Below are 18,437 nucleotides of genomic sequence, written 5' to 3'. Positions count from 1 at the left end.
CATTATCTTTTTTTTTTTTTTTTTGAGACAGAGTCCTGCCCTGAAGTGCAGTGGCATGATCTCCGCTTACTGCAAACCTCCATCTCCACCTCAAGCCCCTCAGCCTCCTCAGTAGCTGGGACTACAGGTGTCTGCCACCATGCCTGGCTAATTTTGTATTTTTAGTAGAGATGGGGTTTCACCATGTTGCCCAGGTTGGTCTTGAACTCCTGAGCTCAAGCAGTGTGCCCACCTTGGCCTCCCAAAGTGCTGAGATTACAAGTGTGAGTCACCATGCCCGCCCCACAACATTGTCATAAAAAGTTAACAAATGGTTAAAATGGTAAATTTTGCATTATATGTATTTTATCACAATTTTAAAAAATGAATAATTCTTCAATATCATCAAATATTGTGAGTCAATTTTTCATGCCCATTTCACCACCCTCCCCTATGATATAAATAGGTAGCCTCAACTTGGGTAAAGCCTACATAACCCTTAGGTCCCAGAGTGGGCTTCTGTTTTTATGTTCTTTGCTGTTACGGTCAGGGTCACTTCTATTAGAGAAAGAGTGCAGCATATTCCAGGAGGCTGAGAGGAAACCTTGACGTTTATAGTCCCTTGCTGAAAAACTAGTTTAACAAGAACAAAAGTCTGAGCAGTCTCCCAGTCATGGAGTGGAGGCAGTCTGTAATCTTAGAAGTTCCCAAACATTTTTTTTTTTTTGCAGGGTGTAAGGTGAAGGGGAATATACTGATATCCAAGGACTAGAATGGAGTGGTAACTTTCATTTTATAGCTGCTTCAGACCTGAAATTACAGCTTCATATGTAGATGTTCTTCACATGTAGATATAATGTTACATTAAAGTTTAAATGTAGTAATTGAAGCTTTCAGTTGTAAGGAGAGCAACTAAATCTGCTCCTGGAAGTGACTTCATACACTACCCCTATAAATTTGCCAATAAAACCATCACTTACACCTTTTTGAACTTCATTTTCATTGTTTTATAATTAGTTTAAAATAAATTAGGTGATTCAATTCAGTCTGCTTATTATAATAACTATGACAGAACCATCCAAATCTTGGCAAAGTTGATTTCCAATCCTCTGAGTTCTGTCATCTTTTTTTTTTTTTTTTTTTCTAGCTTGTGCTGTGTATCCCAGTTGACATCCACCCTCTTTAAAAAAAATTTTTTTTTAGGTTATAATACATTTTATTTATTATTTTTTTAACTTTTATTTTAGGTCCAGGCATACATGTGCAGGTTTGTTATATGGGTGAACTCATGTAACAGGGCTTTGTTGTACAGATTATTTTGTCTCCCAGGTACTAAGCACAGTACCCAATAGTTATTTTTTCTGAAGTTCCCAATCATTTTCTAGCCTGTTTCCTGCCTAGAGTAACTGCTCTGAGATGAACGGGCAATTGATAATCTATTTTACAGATGAGAAAAGGCTCAGATAAGATACATGATTGGCCCCAAATCACACAAGTAATATGCAGAGCTGGGATTTGAATCCAGCCTATATGCCTATATGGTTCCAAAACTTGTAAAACCCATTCATCTGTTCTACCTGAATAGATGAAATTTTACTCCTGAATTTAGAAGATTCCATTCCAGGTCAAAGACTACTACACTGTACGTGCTCCCTATCCTACTTTGGCCAGGATTTAATTTGTTTTTCTAGATTCTGCTGTGCTTTCATCTTTCAGAGAGACCAGCTCCCTAAAATGCTTCCTAAAGAGACTAAAAATGTTTAGGGATGTGATCTAGGTTGCCCCACCTTTAGAGACAAAAGGAAGCAGGGTTTCCTAAGCACCTTCATTTTCATGCAAATGTAGGGGGCTGCCTACTCAATTCCTACCACCCCCACCCCCTTCCTGAGTAAACATTCCCTGGGCCCGGCTGCTCCTCAGATTAATGCTTTAATTAATTGGCAGATTGGGTAGCATTTTCCAAGCCTATCTGTACAGTGATCATATCAGCTGTAAAAAACCTGCTTCTCTTCCCCACTTCCCCACCTAGAGATGTAAAATTTGCAGAAAAATCCTAGAGAAGAACGTGTGCATGTATGTGTAGCAGTGATGGTGGTGGAGGGTTGAGATACAAGGAATTTAAAGTATATGGAAAAACTGAAATACATAACATACTTTTAAAAAGCATATAAAAAATTTAAAGTTATCTAGTCTTGCTGCCTTAGGAACATGAATTATGTACAATTTGTTCTATTGTCTTAAAAGTGGCCATATATGGTGTATTTGACATATAAAAGTCTAGAGGAAAAACTCTGAGTATCAGGACAGGAACATATTTTCTGTGTTTTCATTTAGGTGCTACAACTATACTTGCTTCATGTCTTCCTTCACGTGAAAGAATAGGGCAGTTTTACATCTGGGGTCTCTACTTCTAGGGTGATGTGCATTCAACCTCTTTTTGTTAATTTGGTAAAATTCTTTTTTTTAAATGAATGACTCTATACAGCATGTAATTTTACAGCCAATTTTCAGATTGGCTTCCTTCATTCAAAATGGTGCCTTTGAAATTTGTCCAAGCTATTGCATATATCAAAGCTTGTTCTTTTTAACTGCTGAGTAGTATTTATTGCCATATGTAACAAAGTTTCTTTATCCATCTACTGGTTGAAGGACATGTGGGATCTCCAGTTTGGGACAATTATGAATGTAGCTGCTATAAACATTCATGTATCAGCGTTTGTGTGAAGATAGGTTTCCACTTCCCTAGGGTAAGTACCTAGGGGTAGGATTTCTGGGTCAAAGGGTAAAGGTATGTTTAGCTTTACTGTCAATCTCTTTTCCAATGTCACTGTATCACTTTGTATTCCCACTAGCAATAAGAATTTTAGTTTCTCCGCATCCTCTTCAGGACTTGATAGTGTTTTCACTGAAGTGATTCAAGTATGTAGGTAATAGTATCACTATGTGGTTTAAATTTGCATTTCTCTAATGACTAATTATGTTGAACATCTTTTCATGTACTTATTTGCCATTTGTATATTTTTTTGGGTGACATGTCTGTTCAAGTCTTTTATCCATTATTAAACTAAATTGTTTTCTTACTATTGCGTTTCGAGACTTCTTTATTCTGAATTCAAGTCCTTCAGTAGTGATACAATTATTTGTAAGTATTTTCTCCCAGTCTTAAGCTTATTTTTTTACTCTCTTAACATCTTTCATAAAACAGACATTTTTACTCTTGATGAAGTCCAAATTACTGATATTTTATGGATTGTGTTTTGGTTTAATGTCTAAATTGACTCTGCTTAATTCCAGGTCACAAAGATTTCCACCCGCCCCCCCCACCGTTTTCTCCTAAAAGGTTTACAGATTTATGTTTTTCACCTATGATCTATTTTAAGTTAATTTTTATATAAGGTATGAGGTTTAGATTGAGGCTCCTTTTTTCTTTGCCTAAGAATGTCCTACTCTTTCCAACATGTCACATTAAGTTGTCTTTGCACCTTGGTCAGAAATAAATTGACCAGGTCGGGCACTGGTGCCAACACTTTGGGAGACCGAGGTGGGTGGATCCCTTGAGTCTAGGAGCTCAAGACCAGCCTGGGCAACATAGTGAGACTGTCTCTATAGAAAATAATTGAAACAAACAACAACAATAACAATAAAAACAGGCATGGACCAGGAATAGTGGCTCATGCCTATAATCCCGGCACTTTAGGAGGCTGAGGTGGGTGGATCACCAGGTTGGTCAGGAGGCCAGCCTGGCAAACATGGTGAAACCCCAACTCTACCAAAAAATACAAAAATTAGCAGAGCATGGTGGCACGCACCTGTAGTCCCAGCTACTGGGGAGGCTGAGGTGGAAGAATAGCTTGAACACAGGAGTTAGAGGTTATGGGGAGCTGAGATTATGCCACTGCACTCCAGCCTGGGTGACAGAGCGAGATCCTATATCAAAAAAAAAATTAACCAGGCATGATGGAACATGCCTGTAGTCCCAGTTACTCAGGAGGCAGAGGCGGGAGGATTGCTTGAGCCTGGGAGGCTGAGGCTGCAGTGAGCTGTGATCATACCACTGCACTCTAGCCTGGGTGACAAAGCGAGATACTATTCCAAAAAATAAAAATTAAGATTAAAAATAAACTGGCCATACTTGTGTGAGTCTCTTCTGGGTTCTCTGTTCTGTTTCACTGCATGTGTCTAAGTCTGACAACACCACACTGTGTTAATTATTAGAGATATATACTAAGTCTTTGAGATGGATATATTAGAGATATATACTAAGTCTTTGAGATGGAGTCACATTTTGTCACCTAGGCTGGAATGCAGTGGCATGAACACGGCTCACTACAACTTCTGCCTCCTGGGTCTAAGCAATTCTTGTGCCTCAGCATCCCCAGTAGCTGGGATTACAGGCACACGCCACTTCGCCTAATTTTTGTATTTTCAGTAGTGATGGGGTTTCGTCATGTTGGCCAGGCTGGTCTCGAAATCCTGACCTCAGGTGATCTGTCTGCCTTGGCCTCCCAAGGTTCTGGGATTACAGGTGTGAGCCACTGCGCCTGGCCTATACTAAGTCTTAATAACAGTAGTATGATTCCTCTAACTTCATTTTATTTTCTCCCAGCATCACTCAGTGTTCCAATTCCTTTGCCTTTCCATTTGAGTTTAAGATAAACTTGCCTTGCTGGAAATTTGAAAGGAACTGCATTGAGCCTATAGATCAATTTGGGAAACACGACATCTTTGCTATGTTATGCCAACCAATTCATGAACATGGTAAGTCTCTCCATTATTCAGATCTTGGTTTCTCTCATCACTGTATTGTAGTTTTTAGCATACAGATTTCATATATATTTAGTTAGATTTATACCTAAGTATTTAATTTCATTTGGAGTATTTGTAAATGGTATTGTGTGTAAATTTCAGTTTCTATATGTTCATTGTTAGTATACAAAAATGAGATTGATTTTTGTGTGCTGACCTTGTGTCCTGTAACCTTACTAAAGTCACTTATTAGTTCTAGGAGTTTGTTGGTTGATTCCTTGGGGTGTATATAATGCAGATAACATGATTTTATATATATGTGTGTGTAAATTGTGATATATATGTATATGTATATATATGTATATACATATATATAATTATGCTATCTGCAAATATGGACAATTTTATTTCATCCTTTCCAATTTATATGCCATTTATTTCCTTTTCTTGTTTTATTTTTACCAGCTAGGACCTTCAGTACTATAAAAGTAGACATCTTACCTTGTTGTTAATTTTAGGGTGAATACATTCAGTGTATCACTGTAAAGTATGATGTTAGCCATAAGTTTTTTGTAGATGTTCATTATCATTAATGGATGTTATATGTTGTTAAATGCCTTTTTTTTGTCAATTGATATGATTGTGTAGTTTCTCTTTTATTTATTTATTTATGTATTTATTTATTTGAGACAAGGTTTCACTCTGTCACCCATGCTGGAGTGCAGTGTTGTGATCATGGCTTACTGCAGCCTTGACCTCCAGGACTCAAATGATCCTCAGCATCCTGAGTAGCTGGGTCTACAGGTGTGCCACCACACCCAATAATTTTTGCAGAGATGAGGTTTTGCCATGTTGACCAGGCTGGTCTTGAACTCCTGGGCTTAAGTGACTCACCCTCCTTGGCCTCCCTAAGTGCTGGGATTATAGGCATAAGCCACTGGGCCAGTCCTGGTTTTTCTTCTTTAGAATGTTAACATGAAAGACTGGATGATTTTCAGATATTGAATCAGCCTTGCATTCCTGGCATAAACCTCACTTAGTCTTGGTCTATTATTCTTTTTATATATTGCTAGATTTGATTTGCCAGTCTTCTGCCTCTTAAGTTGAAGAACTCAACATGGCATTGAAAGCCTTGGCAGATGCAGGAGTGATACCATACAGAGGCCAGGACAAAATATCATGGAGGACTCTCTGGAGGCTCTATGTGTAACCCTCACACAGCATATAATCCAGTCAAAGGACTAGGGATCAGTAGTCTCACTCCTGTCAATAGCCAGACATACGATACCCAAGACCTGCATCTGTCAAATGAGATAGTTTAAATTGGCAGGCCACAGTGGCTCACACTTGTAATCTCAGCCCTTTGGGAGGCCCAGGCGGGTAGATCACTTGAGGTCGGGAGTTTGAGACCAGCCTGGTCAACAGAGTGAAACCGTGTCTCTATTAAAAAGACAAAAATATGAGCTTGGTGTGGTAGCACGTGCTTGTAATCCCAACTACTTTGGAGGCTAAGGCACGAGAATGGCTTGAACCTTGGAGGTGGAGGCTGCAATGAGCCGAGATTGCACCACTGCCCTCCAGCCTGGGTGACAAGAGGGACTCTGTTTCAGGGAAAAAAAAAAAAAAAGGTATTTGTAATCCATTACTGCTAAGATATGTTCATTCCAGCACTTCCATTTTGTAAGTCAGTGCTTTATAGAAACCTACGGATGAAAAACTAGAAGGGCTAAACTTTTCATAAGCCCACCAGGAACCTTCATTATCATGTCACTTCCCTACACCTTCGAAAAAAGAGAATCATGAAATACAAAGTTAACTTTCCCCAAAGAGTTTTGTCTAGGGAGAACAAGAGTTTTGCTCTCTAGTTTCAACTGTTGAGGGGAAGTTAAACTCCTAGCGGGGCATCACTAGTAAAGTTGGGTATGTATGTATGTATGTACATATGTATGTATGTATGTATATGTGTATGTATATATTTATTTATTTGAGATGGAGTCTTGGTCTGTTGCCCAGACTGGAGTGCAGTGGCACATCTTGGCTCATTGCAACCTCCGCCTCCAGGTTCAAGCAATTCTCCTGCCTCAGCCTCCCAGGTAGTTGGGATTACAGGTGTGTACCACCATGCCCAGCTAATTTTTGTATTTTTAGTAGAGACAGGGTTTCTTCATGTTGTCCAGGCTGGTCTCGAACTCCACTCCTGACCTCAGGTGATCCACCTGCCTCAGTCTCCCAAAGTGCTGGGATTATAGGCATGAGCCACCATGTCCAGCCATTAGTAAGGATATTTCTGATTTAAGGGGTACCTTTCTGTAAACATGTAATTTTAAAACAAATTTGAATTTGTAATCCTGGTGAGATGTTCAGATAGTCCTCTAGAACAGTGCTTGTCAAATTACCTGTAGTGAAGAGCCAGTTTTTTTTTTCTTTATGTCAATTCACTGTAGACCCATAATTTTATAAAATACAATGAATTACTAGAAAAATTTAAAAAACATAAAGTCCAATTTTTTATTACTAGAATCAACATACATGTAACTACTGTCACACTATTATAAAAATTTTTAAATACTTTCAATTTCTGTATATATCTCTTGGTGTACTAAGAAGCAGTTTATAGACTGCATCAGTTTTCTAGGGAACTGTTACTCAGAGATTAAATGGTACCCTAGAAAAATAAGTCATAATTTTTGACTGATCATTCAGGAAAATCCTCCAAATCCTAGGATATTACAGCGAAAATAGGGCCTTAAAATAATTTATAATGAGGTAACTGAGATTTTGGGAAGTTAAGTAATTTGAACAAGTTAGTGTTAGAACCAGGACTAGTTGAGGGCACTAGGTAAAATCATGGGCTTTTGAGGAGGATTCAAATCCCAGTTCTGCAACTTAATAGCTATAAGTTACTTAAATGTTCTAGGTCTCTAATTTTACTACTTGTAAAATGGGTATTAGATAATTTAAATAAATTACATTTAAAATAAGTAATAATAGCAACTAACGTTCATTGAGCATATACTATGTGCCAGGCATGGTATTAAGCAATTTACACACATTATCTCATTTGACGCATGTAAACACTTGGTACAATGCATGGAATAAAGTGTAAAATAAGTATAACTAAGATATTGTTCTAGTTTTTAGCTCTAGAGTCACAGCAGTCCAGTGTTCGCTATATTGTATACTAGTTCATTTTTAAGATTTAAGTAAATATCAAAAAAAAAATTCTACCTTTGACTCATAAACCATAAAAGGAATTCAAGTTAAGGATAAATACCGAGATAACAAGTGGCTGTTATTTACGGTGCAATTTGGGATGGCACTTTTAATTTCTGAGGGCTCCAGCTTTCTCCAACGTGTCAGAGAAAGACAGGCTTCCTTTTTAAAATGAATTATTAAAGTACTCATCCTCATCTTAGAAGAGTTAACAGTAACAGCAGCAACTAACAGTTATTACCTGTGCCATGCCATGTGCTATGCACTTTACGTACCTTCACTCTTCATAATTATCCCCACTTTGAAGATGAAAATGAGGCTTAGAGATGTCTCCACCAGCTAAGATCATACAATTAGCTAGTGTTGGAACTGGGAATCAAATCTAGGTCCATCTGATTCCAAAAGCTCTGCTCATAGCCATCCGACTTTACTGCTTCCTATGAGGCTAGAACAGAAAGGTTTCTGGTATCCTATCTCCCAGTTCAGCTTAACTGGGGACTGAGATTCAATTGTTTGGATCTTCTCCAGAAGAGTGAGAAGAACTGCCTGAGTCCTTCAGGAGAAAAGTGCCATGATTCTGCTCATAGTAAGCAGGCTGAACAATTTCACAACCAAGGAGACATCCGACACCTCAGCCAAGCCGCCAAAATTCCCGCCCTGGAAGGCTGTCAACCTCAAGGCACAAACAGTCCAGTAAACACAGAGTGCAGATTAGGTAGAGGGGTGCTCTGAAGGTGACTAGTCCATGTTCTAAGATGAACCAGTCATCTGGGGGAAAAAGGGTACAAGGAAGGGAAATCTAACCCCTTAGTGGAGAAGGAACGCTTGGAATCCTTCTAGAATCAAATCCAGGTCCAATTTCTGGACTGTCAGTAACAAATTACAATAAGAATTATTAAATTATTTCTGGAGAGGCTCGTGAGCCACTTCAACCCAAAGCAAAGTGAAGCCCTTTGGAGATGTCTTGGCAGTGTTCTGCTCATACTGCGTTCAATACGACTGGGCAGGCTGCTTCAATCCCTATATCATGACATTAAAACAAAAGTGTCAGTGTGGCCCAATGTCAGTCTGAGAATCTGCAGATGTCCCCCAATTCTCCTGTCTTCTCAAATGATGAGGTGACCTGTCCGAAAGTGGGTTGAATCTTGACATTGTTTTCTCTTCTCATGTCAGAGCTACTACCCTCTCTGATAATCTATGTCAAAGGCCTCAACATGTGGCCTGAAGCACTGCCCTTGGACAAAACAGAACACTCTCCTAAGCTACAAGGGAACAGCCACCATCCTCCCAGGAGGCTGTGTTCTCCAGGCCGCAGCAGCCTTTTCTCATTTGGCCAGCATTGGGCTGGCACATTCCTGAGCCAAAATGCACACATAAGCTGCTTTCCCTGGTAGCGAAGCTCTTCACTCCTGAGTGACTCTTATCAGGGGCAGTTGGGCATTCTCAATTGGATTACGCTGACAAGGAAAAAGGCCTGCAGTATGTTATTTCAACACGATTTGGCTTCAGAAATGCCTGTCTCGACCTTTTTGCCCTCAGAGCCTACTTCTCTCTTCTTGCTTTCTAGAGGGTCACCAGCCTGCTCCCATGCTTGTTCTTTACCCTGCAAATATTGGCCCATGTTCCTGAAGACAGAATGCCATCATTCACAAGATGGATCATGTATAACAGACTAACAAATCACAGCATGATAAAAAAAGAAATCTAGTTCATTTACCCCTGTAACATTTCTGTATCCAGAGACAGACAACAAAAGCTTTTTGGTTTTAGGCTTTTGTGTCTATGTCTGTACATTCCATTTTAGGAGAAAGTGTTAGGTCTCATATGCTACTTTTCTGACTATGCTATATAACCCAGGTATATACTTCTTGCAAAAGTCAAGACTGACAGTGGTCTACAAAAATTGCTGATGTACGGTAAGCTCAGTAGGAAGGAGCTGTGTTCTTTTTGGTCACTAGCGGATATCAAGAATAGTGGTCCAGGCCAGGTGTGGTGGCCTACACCTATAATTCCAGCACTTTGGGAGTCTGAGGCAGGAGAATCACTTGTGCCCAGTAGTTTGACACTAGCCAGGGCAACATAGTGAGACTTCATCTGTACAAAATATGAAAAAATTAGCCAGGCATGGTGGTGTGCACTTGTGGTCCTGGCTACTTGGGAAACTGAGGTGAGCTTTGATTGTACCACTGTACTCCAGCCTGAGCAACAGAGTGAAACTCTGTTTCAAAAAAGAAGAAAAAAAAAAAGGGAGGGGTAGTGGTCCAAAGAATGATCAAAGCTAAACTTTGGCAAAGCCAGAAGCCTCTGGAATAACTGCCACACCTCTTGTACCTTTGTTTATCAGCTTCAAAGTTTTCCAGACCTGTGAATGGACAGGTGGGAATTTAGACTGGTTTTAGGAACTGATTCCAGAAAACACTGTCAAAAGGCAGGTCCCATAGCTGTATTTCCTAGCCTAGGCTTAAGGGTCAAACCCAGACAGGCCTTTGCAACCCTGCCCTATACAACAGGGGATATGAAATAAAGAAATGCACTAGGCCCAATTCTGGTTCTGTCATTAACTGTGTGACCTTGGGCAAAAACACTTCACTTCTCTGGGCCATAGTTTCCTCATCCATTGGGATTTCCTTGGGAAGGTGGTGGTGGTGATAGTAATTTAATTAGATTCTTTAAAGCCCCTTTAGGTCCCTAAAACTTATGATTCTAAATGCAAAGTACCATTTGGGAGTAAATGCACACAAATGCAGACAGTCTAGCCTAGAAGGAAGGCAAGTCCTGTTTGTTTGTCTAAGATCTTGAAATGGCTCTTTTCTCAGCTATCACACAACAGTTTCTCAGATCTGTTTCCTTTTATCAAACAAATTCTCAGCTTCTCAGGATGCTTTTAGCCTTAAGGGGTTATTATCTTTGACATTATGATTTTTAAGAGACAATGTATGATTATGGCTTAATCACTGCTGCATCCAGGTAAAAGGAGGATCCACAGGTTCACTTAGGGCCAGCAGTAAAAGATAATGGTACCAGCCACTTACATTAAAAAAGGCAAATTAGGCCAGGGGTGGTGGCTTACACCTGTCATCCCAGCACTTTGGGAGGCCAAGGTGGGCAGATCACTTGAGGTCAGGAGTTAGATACCAACCAGCCTGGACAACATGGTGAAATCCTATCTCTACAAAAAAATATAAAAATTAGTTGGGCATGGTGGTGCACACCTGTAATCCCAGCTACTCTGGTAGCTGAGACATGAGAATCGCTTGAGCCTGGGAGGCAGCGATTGCAGTGAGCTAAAATCGTACCATTTGTACTCCAGCCTGGGTGACAGAGAAAGACTGTCTCAAAACAAACAAACAAAAAAGGCAAATTACAGTTGACCCTCTGTATCTGTGGATCCAACATCAGTGTATACAATCAACCATGGATCAAAAATATTCAGGAAAAAATAAATGGTTCCATCTGTACTGAACATCTACAAAGTTAAAAGTTTTTTCCTTATCATTATTCCCTAAATATGGTATAACTATTTACATAGTATTTATATTGAGTTAGGCATTATAAGTAATCTAGAGATGATTTAAAGTACATGGGAAGGCCAGGTGTGGTGGCTCACTCCTGTAATCCCAGCACTTTGGGAGGCTGAGGCCCACAGATTACCTGAGGTCAGGAGTTCGAGACCAGCCTGGCCAACATAGTGAAACCCTATCTCTACTAAAAATACAAAAATTAGCCAGGCATGGTGGCAGACACTTGTAATCCCAGCTATTTGGGAGGTTAAGGCAGGAGAATCACTTGAACACAGGAGGCAGAGGTTGCAGTGAGCCGAGATCATGCCACTGTACTCTAGCCTGGGTGACAGAGTGAGACTCTGTCTCAAAAAAAAAAAAAAAAAAAAGAAAGAAAAGAAAAAAATTAGCCACGTGTGGTGGCATGCACCTGTAGTCCCAGCTACTAGGGCGGCTGAAGTGGGGGGTGGATCGCTTGAGCGCAGGGATGTCATGGCTACAGTGAGCCGTGATGGCATCTCTGCATGCCAGTCTGGGCGACAGAGTGAGGCCCTGTCTAAAAAAACAAACAACAACAAAACAAACCCTTAGGAAAGTATTCACTTTTCAGGCTGATCAATCCCTCAAAGGCCAACCCAACCTGTTTTACTTCTCTCTCTCTCTCTCTCTTGCCCAGGCTGGGTTTTTTTGTTTGTTTGTTTTGGGTTGTTTCTTTGTTTTTGAGGCAGAGTCGCACTCTGTAGCCCAGGCTGGAATGCAGTGGTGCGATCCCAGCTCACTGCAACCTCGGCCTCCCAGGTCCAAGCAATTCTCCTGCCTCAGCCTTCCGAGTAGCTGGGACTACAGGTGCGCACTACCACGCCTGACTAATTTTTTGTGTTTTTAATAGAGACAGGGTTTCACTGTGTTAGCCAGGATGGTCTCAATCTCCAGACCTGGTGATCTACCCACCTCGGCCTCCCAAAGCACTGGGATTATAGACGTGAGCCACCGTGCCTGGCCCAGGCTGGTCTTAAACTCCTGGGCTCAAACAATCTACCTGTCTTGGCCCTCAAATTGATGGGACTACAGGCATGAGACACCGTGCCCAGCCCCAATCTGTTTTTATGAATCAAAACCCTAAACCTTAACTCTCTGATTAAACACGAGCAATTCTTGAATGTATATACCTTGGGGTTACACTTAAAGCCTGAAAACCCCAGGGGTTAGAAATCATAATTTTATATTTTCTCCTAAACTGTCATTGATAAGTTCTTTGTGGAACATCATGTTCATGAGGCCCCAGCCTAACCCAGAGATTACATAAGAACTTCTTCTCCCTAGATATCTGGTACAAAAAGGTTCAAGATGACCAAGACAGAAAATTGTTTTTGCCATCTATATATGCTCTCTGGCTTGAACACTTTTGTCAGGACCTTGCCCCCATCTCAATCCCTACAGCAGCTCAACCTCTACTTACAGGGAGGATAAGAAGAGAATGTATTTTTTCAGGGTTGAAATCCCTAACAGCATATGTATCCCACAGCAGGCTGCTTTCAGTAAATCTCTGCTCCTGAAATCGTCATTTTTGTCATTGTCTCCTTGCTGAGTGAGGCTATCCTGGTCTGCCTGAGGTCAGATTTAGCCTCCACTTTCAAAAGATAAGACAAGCACTTAAAGGCAGCACACACATGGGAAAATAGTTTATTGTATGATTTTGTTCAATATGATGTATGAATCCTGATTGGAAGAGGAATGAGTTTCCTACCCTGGGCATTCCAGCTAAATAGCCAGGTTAACTTGCTGCTAAGGAGCTGCTATCTAACACCCTTACAAGAATCCCATTTTATTGCCAGAACAACAACCTTAATTTGCCTCAGACATCAGCAACAGCTATATTATATTATTATTATTATTATTATTATTATTTTGAGACAAAGTTTCACTCTTGTCACCCAGGTTGGAGTGCAATGGTGTGATTTCAGCTCACTGAAACCTCTGGCTCCTGGGTTCAAGAGATTCGCCTGCCTCAGCCTCCTGATTAGCTGGGATTACAGGTGCATGCCACTACACTCTGCTAATTTTTGTATTTTTAGTAGAGATGGGGTTTTGCCATGTTGGCTAGGCTGGTTTTGAACTCCTGACCTGAGGTGATCTGCCTGCCTCAGCCTCCCAAAGTGCTGGGATTACAGGCATGAGCCACCATGCCTGGCCAGCTACATTATATTATTATACATAATTACCATATATAGATTATTTTATCCTCCCAATAACTCTGGGAAATAGTGTTACTATCCTCACTTTACAGATAAGGACATCAAGGCTCTAAGAGGTTAAGTGACTTACCCAAGGACACACAATAAGTGGAAGAGATAAAATTTGAATCCAGGTCTATTGTGACTCCAAAGCCACTGTATTATACTCTTCAGTATTATACCATGCTATGGTATAGGGGGTATTTGTTTGTTTTTTTTTTAAGACAGAGTCTTGCTCTGTTGCTCAGGCTGGAATGCAATAGTGCCATTATAGCTCACCGCAAACTCAAACTCGTAAGCTCAAAAGCAATCCTTCTGCCTCAGACTCCTGAGTGGCTAAGACTACCAGCATGTGCCACCACACCCAGCTAATTTTTAAAATATTTTGTAGATATGGGGTCTTGCCATGTTGTCCAGGCTGGTCTTGAACTCCTAACCTCAAACGATCCTCCTGCTTCAGCCTCCCAAAGTGCTGGGATTATAGGTGTAAGCCACCATGCCTGGCCTATTGTATAAATTTACTACTAGATATGTTAACTGCATGACTTGGATGACAAATACAAATTTAAAACTCAACCATCCTAAATTGAAGTTTCTTCTGCACCTCTTCTTCTCCTAACCAGTAGCTAAACATTGTTAGTTATTGACTGTAGTACTGCCATACAAATTAAGTATCAGGTTTACCTAGGTTCCCTCCTAATCCAAACAGGGAGAGTGAGGCCTCTTTAACAAGGCTGGCTGGGATAAATGAGGCCCACAGGGACTGACCTCAATCATATCTCAGAGGCCCGAGGACAGACTGATCCATCTGTCTTACTGAGAGCACAAGTTTGAAGCATATCAACCCTAAATACTTGTTCTCTTCTTTCTAGAGGAAATTGGCACATATTGAAAGGAAAACAATTCAGTTATAACATACAGACAAACCAGAGCTACTGTGGCCCTTCACTCTGCTATGTTGTTTTCTGCATACACTGTATAAGACCCGACTTAAGCAGGCAATTTGAAAGCTCAGGAGAAATTAAAAACTTCTGTTGGTGTACTTGACAACAGAACAATTCACCCCAGCTTTATGGAGTCATTACACTTGGAGCAGCTTTTTCAATCCAAATTCCTTTCATAGTCTAGTAAAAAATTTCATTGTTCAACAGCAGCAAGAAGAGAAGACAATTACAGGTTTATTATCAATTATCACCATGTTAGGTCTTCTCTAGTGGCCTTGAAGGAGACAAAGAGGAAATTAAAAAGAACTAAATTCTGAACTGACATCAGCCAAGTCTACAGGTGATGAAAAAGCCTGAAGAGATAATAGTCAAAGCTCCTGGAGAAGAATCAGAGAATCCCCCATCTCAATTACAGGACTGCTAAGTAAACTTTCCCTATCTCTTCATTGCATAGTACCTTACTTATTCACTTTTTCTCAAGAGCTAGAAATAGTTATAACAGCAGCTTGTCATAAATTATTAGCGACACCAAAACTAAGGGGTCTTTTTTTTTTTTTTTGAGACACGGTCTCGCTCTGTCACCCCAGCTGGAGTACAGTGGCGAGATCTTGGCTCACTGCAACCTCATAAGCGATCCTTCCACTTCAGCCTCTGGAGTAGCTGGGACCTACAGGCATGTGCCACCACGCTTGACTAATTAAAAAATTTTTTTTCTTTATAGAGATGAGGTCTTGCTATATTGCCCAGGCTGGTTTCAAACTCCTGGGCTCAAGTGATCCTCCTGCATTGGCCTCCCAAACTGCTGGGATTACAGGCATGAGCCATCATGCCCAGCCAGATTAAGAAGTCTTTATGCTGCTTTAGGCACCCTCGTGCTAAAGGGTGGCTAGCCCTTATCATCAAGAATTTTATGGTAAGGGATATTTCCTATTTTACTGATGAGGAAAACAAAGGCATCAAAAATAGATGGAGCTAGGAAGAGTACTCTAATTGCTTGCCACTGCTGTCTCTAGGCATGTCTGTGAGCTGGACAGTAAACAAATAAAGTTTATGGGAGGAGCGGTACCCTGAAAAGTCACACCTTATTTGCTCTGAAGGGTGCTGATAGAACCTTTAAGACAGCTGAATCTGGAGGAGCAATCCTGAAAGGGTTGGAAAACAACTTCACAAAACATGAGACAGAAGCTGGGCCTAGCCAACACCTGTTTCCCCAACACTGTCTGTCTGTCTGTCTCTTGTTTTATCCCAACTGCACACTTAATACAATACAAAAGCTCCATTATTCTGGTAAAGTTGCATTCCAGCACAGAGTGCAGAGTTAATGTTTTTTACAGCCACATGCCTCCTTGTGATGGATGACCACTTTATAAAAAAATACTTTATGCTCAATCAACTTACAAATAATGGATATTCCACTACATGGCATTTAAAACATAACCAAATTCAGAAAAATCCAGAAAGAAATAATAGAAACAAGAATGATTCCTAGAAAGAGAGGAGGGCTGCAAGAGAATCCTCTGTAAGTCCTTCACTCCTACAGAATGTATCCATTGTCTTACTGAAGGATATTTGAGTTGCTTCCAGTTTTTGACTATTACTGCTATATACATTCCTATACAAGTATTTTTGCAAACATGCTCGTTTCTCTTGACTAAATACCTAAGAGTGAAAGTGCTCAGCCACAGGGTAGATATGTGTTGAACTTTAAAAGAAACAGTTCTTCAATGTCGATGTACACCCTTCCCCTTCCCGCCAGCTCTGTATTTTCCTCCCCTAAGGGCCTAGGTTCTTTAAGTTGAGGATTTGGCAGGAGAGAAGAAGCCACATCATGAGGATCTCTGCTGCCAGAGCACAGTGGCCTGAACTGGACACTTAAAAAGCTGAAACAGGTGTTTGAAACCCTACTCCTGCCTCCTTATTTGGTGCCAGCCCCCTGAGAGGTTAAGCCTTGGCCAGTAGAATTTGGCTCATCTAATGGATGCCGATTAGGGACTTTTACAGGACATAGCTACATAAGAGTGTATATGCTGTGACCTGGTACATATAAAGCAGATAAGTGAACATCTTCAACTTAAGGAAGGGGGCCTCTGGTGGCTCAAATGCTCTTGAGCAGAGGGTAGTCAGGCTATGTGCCAGATGAAAGCCCTTCTCTAACCTCTACCTTTTCTCCTTATACATCCTTACAATTGACTATCACTCAGAAAAACAAAACAGAAAAAAAAACTAAGTACAACCATAGTAATAGACAAGTAAGACAGACATTTAGTTCCAGAGCTGCCACTACTCTGTTATGAGGCCTTGCATGACATGACCTTTTCTGAGCCACAGTAATTTCCCTATAAAATAGACCAGGTGACCTCTACCTTTCATTTTAGCTCTAACACTGTATGATTTTAAAACTCAAAAGTGTAGGCCAGGCATGGTGGCTCATGCCTGTAATCCCAGCACTTTGGGAGGCTGAGGCAAGTGGATCACTTGAGGTCAGGAGTTCAAGACCAGCCTGGCCAACATGGCAAAACCCCATCTCTACTAAAAATATAAAAATTAGCCGGGCATGGTGGCACGTGCCTGTAATCCCAACTACTTGGGAGGCTGAGGCACGAGAATTGCTTGAACCCGGGAGGCAGAGGCTGCAGTGAGCTGAGATTGTGCCACTGCACTCCAGCCTGGGTGACAGAGTGAGACTGTATCTTAAAACAAACAAACAAACAAACAAAAAACACAAGTTCAGGGGCCTCCAGAATGAAATGGGAAAGGCAAGTCCTATAGTCCTTCTCAGCATTTTTTTTTTTTTTTGAGACGGAGTCTTGCTCTGTCACCCAAGCTGGAGTGCAGTGGCGTGATCTCAGCTCACTGCAACCTCCATCTCCTGGGTTCAAGCAATTTTCCTGCCTCAGCCTCATGAGTAGCTGGCACACACCACCATACCCAGCTATTTTTTGCATTTTTAGTAGACACAGGGTTTCACTATGTTGGCCAGGCTGGTCTTGAACTCCTGACCTCAGGTAATCAGCTGGACTTGGCCTCCCAAAGTGCTGGGATTACAGCCGTTAGCCACAATGCCTGGCCCCTCTCAGCATTCTTATAGAGACTTGTCCTTTAGCTTAATGAGGATCCCAAGAGGGATTCTGCCTATCTTGTGAAATAACTACTCCCCCTAACACTTAGGGAATTAGATTCAGGGAGAAAGGCAATAAACTTTAGTGAAAAGCTGCTACCATGGCAAACACCCAATATGACATGGCATAAAAGAAGAGTAGAAAGCCTAAGAATCCAGAGGTGAAGACCAGAGAAGAAAACAATCATATACTGAGTACATACTGTGGATGAGGTATGCATTGTACTAGGCACCCTGCACACATCAGCTCATGTGATTCTCACAAGAATAATAAGGCGAGTTTTTATATTCATTTTGCAGATGAAAAAATGGAGATTCAAAAGATCAGCCAAGAGCAGTGGCTCACGCCTGTAATCCCAGCACTTTGGGAGACCAAGGTGACAAGCCACTTGAGGTCAAGAGTTTGAGACCAGGCCGGGCGCGGTGGCTCACGCCTGTAATTCCAGCACTTTGGGAGGCCGAGGTGGGTGGATCACGAGGTCAAGAGATCGAGACCATCCTGGTCAACATGGTGAAACCCCGTCTCTACTAAAAATACAAAATATCAGCTGGGCATGGTGGCGCATGCCTGTAATCCCAGCTACTCAGGAGGCTGAGTCAGGAGAATTGCCTGAACCCAGGAGGCGGAGGTTGCGGTGAGCCGAGATCGCGCCATTGCACTCCAGCCTGGGTAACAAGAGCGAAACTCCATCTCAAAAAAAAA

At 41.2% G+C, this 18,437-nt stretch overlaps 1 protein-coding gene across 11 annotated transcripts in view; it reads right to left on the bottom strand.

Moving 5' to 3' along the window:
- Nucleotides 1–18,437, bottom strand: part of GBF1 (golgi brefeldin A resistant guanine nucleotide exchange factor 1) — a 135,599-nt gene that overhangs the window by 37,427 nt on the left and 79,735 nt on the right. The gene's annotated exons all lie outside the window — the stretch shown is intronic.

Source organism: Sapajus apella, unplaced genomic scaffold (assembly GCF_009761245.1).
Source record: "Sapajus apella isolate SASKATOON/1434 unplaced genomic scaffold, GSC_monkey_1.0 scaffold13, whole genome shotgun sequence".
Classification (NCBI taxonomy): Eukaryota; Metazoa; Chordata; class Mammalia; order Primates; family Cebidae; genus Sapajus; species Sapajus apella.
The sequence above is the reverse complement of the archived record's forward strand: the minus strand, read 5'-3'. Positions and strand labels throughout refer to the sequence as shown.